We start from the raw sequence: 3,293 nt of genomic DNA, 5'->3' as shown, positions 1-3,293 counted from the left end.
CACTTGAGAATCACTACACCAGGCCCCTCCCCCAGAAGATCAACAAGAAATCCAGCCAAGACCAAGTTTACCTACCAAGGAGTGCAGTTTCAATACCAAGGAGAGCAGCAGAATTCCAGAGGAGAAAGCAAAGCACGGAACTCATGGCTTTCTCCCTGTGATTTTTTTAGTCTTGCAGTTAATTTAATTTTTTTCTTTTTCATTTTTTTTCTCTTCTTCTGCTAAATGTTTCTTTTTAACTTTTACCCTTTTCTTTTTTAACGTTTTTTAACTAGTTTATCTAATATATATATATTTTCTTTTTTATATTTTTCTTTATTCGTTTTTTCTTAAAATTCTTTTCTTATTTTCCCTTCTTTCTTTTTGAACCTCTTTTTATCCCCTTTCTCCCCCCCTCACGATTTGGGATCTCTTCTGATTTGGTTAAAGCATATTTTCCTGGGGTTGTTGCCACACTTTTAGTATTTTACTTGCTCCTTCATATACTCTTATCTGGACAAAATGACAAGGCAGAAAAATTCACCACAAAAAAAAAGAACAAGAGGCCATACCGAAGGCTAGGGACCTAATCAATATGGACATTGGTAATATGTCAGATCTAGAGTTCAGAATGACAATTCTCAAGGTTCTATGCAGGCTCGAAAAAGGCATGGAAGATATTAGAGAAACCCTCTCCAGAGATATAAAAGCCCTTTCTGGAGAAATAAAAGAACTAAAATCTAACCAAGTTGAAATCAAAAAAGCTATTAATGAGGTGCAATCAAAAATGGAGGCTCTCACTGCTAGGATAAATGAGGCAGAAGAAAGAATTAGTGATCTAGAAGACCAAATGACAGAGAATGAGGAAGCTGAGCAAAAGAGGGACAAACAGCTACTGGACCATGAGGGGAGAATTCGAGAGATAAGTGACACCATAAGACGAAACAACATTAGAATAATTGGGATTCCAGAAGAAGAAGAAAGAGAGAGGGGAGCAGAAGGTATACTGGAGAGAATTATAGGGGAGAATTTCCCCAATATGGCAAAGGGAATGAGCATAAAAATTCAGGAGGTTCAGAGAACGCCCCTCAAAATCAATAAGAATAGGCCCACACCACGTCACCTAATAGTAAAATTTACAAGACTTAGTGACAAAGAGAAAATCTTGAAAGCAGCCCGGGAAAAGAAGTCTGTAACATACAATGGTAAAAATATTAGATTGGAAGCTGACTTATCCACAGAGACCTGGCAGGCCAGAAAGAGCTCGCATGATATTTTCAGAGCACTAAAAGAGAAAAACATGCAGCCAAGAATACTATATCCAGCTAGGCTATCATTGAAAATAGAAGGAGAGATTAAAAGCTTCCAGGACAAACAAAAACTGAAAGAATTTGCAAACACCAAACCAGCTCTACAGGAAATATTGAAAGGGGTCCTCTAAGCAAAGAGAGAGCCTACAAGTGGTAGATCAGAAAGGAACAGAGACAATATACAGTAATAGTCACCTTACAGGCAATACAATGGCACTAAATTCATATCTCTCAATAGTTACCCTGAATGTTAATGGGCTAAATGCCCCAATCAAAAGACACAGAGTATCAGAATGGATAAAAAAACAAAACCCATCTATATGTTGCCTCCAAGAAACTCATTTTAATCCCGAAGACACCTCCAGATTTAAATTGAGGGGGTGGAAAAGAATTTACCATGCTAATGGACATCAGAAGAAAGTAGGAGTGGCAATCCTTATATCAGATCAATTAGATTTTAAGCCAAAGACTATAATAAGAGATGAGGAAGGACACTATATCATACTCAAAGGGTCTGTCCAACAAGAACTAACAATTTTCAATGTCTATGCCCCCAATGTGGGAGCAGCCAACGATATACACCAATTAATAACAAAATCAAAGTAACACATCAACAACAATACAATAATAGTAGGGGACTTTAACTCTCCCCTCACTGAAATGGACAGATCTTCCAAGCAAAAGATCAACAAGGAAATAAAGGCCATAAACGACACACTGGACCAGATGGACATCACAGATCCATTCAGAACATTTCATCCCAAAGCAACAGAATATACATTCTTCTCTAGTGCACATGGAACATTCTCCAGAATAGATCACATCCTCGGTCCTAAATCAGGACTCAACTGGTATCAAAAGATTGGGATCATTCCCTGCATATTTTCAGACCACAAAGCTCTGAAGCTAGAACTCAACCACAAGAGGAAGTTTGGAAAGAACCCAAATACATGAAGACTAAACAGCATCCTTCTAAAGAATGAATGGGTCAACTGGGAAATTAAAGAAGAATTGAAAAAAATCATGGAAACAAATGTTAATGAAAACACAACGGTTCAAAATCTGTGGGACACAACAAAGGCAGTCCTGAGAGGAAAATATATAGCGGTACAAGCCTTTCTCAAGAAACAAGAAAGGTCTCAGGTTCATAACCTAACCCTACACTTAAAGGAGCTGGAGAAAGAAAAAGAAAGAAACCCTAAGCCCAGCAGGAGAAGAGAAATCATAGAGATCAGAGCAGAAATCAATGAAATAGAAACCAAAAAAACAATAGAACAAATCAATGAAACTAGGAGCTGGTTCTTTGAAATAATTAATAAAATTGATGAACCCCTAGCCAGACTTATCAAAAAGAAAAGAGAAAGGACCCAAATAATTAAAATCATGAATGAAAGAGGAGAGATCACAACTAACACCAAAGAAATACAAACAATTATAAGAACATACTATGAGCAACTCTACGCCAACAAATTTGACAATCTGGAAGAAATGGATGCATTCCTAGAAACATATAAACTACCACAACTGAACCAGGAAGAAATAGAAAGCCTGAACAGACCCATAACCAGTAAGGAGATGGAAACAGTCATTAAAAATCTCCAAGCAAACAAAAGCCCAGGGCCAGACGGCTTCCCGGGGGAATTCTACCAAACATTTAAAGAAGATCTAATTCCTATTCTCCTGAAACTGTTCCAAAAAACAGAAATGGAAGGAAAACTTCCAAACTCATTTTATGAGGCCAGCATCACCTGGATCCCAAAACCAGACAAGGATCCCATCAAAAAAGAGAGCTATAGACCAATATCCTTGATGAACACAGATGCAAAAATTCTCACCAAAATACTAGCCAATAGGATTCAACAGTACATTAAAAGGATTATTCATCACGACCAAGTGGGATTTATTCCAGGGCTGCAAGTTTGGTTCATCATCCGCAAATCAGTCAATGTGATACAACACATCAATAAAAGAAAGAACAAGAACCATATGATACTCTCAATAGAT

Source organism: Neovison vison, chromosome X, assembly GCF_020171115.1.
Source record: "Neovison vison isolate M4711 chromosome X, ASM_NN_V1, whole genome shotgun sequence".
Taxonomy (NCBI): Eukaryota; Metazoa; Chordata; class Mammalia; order Carnivora; family Mustelidae; genus Neogale; species Neogale vison.
Note: the sequence above shows the minus strand (reverse complement) of the source record.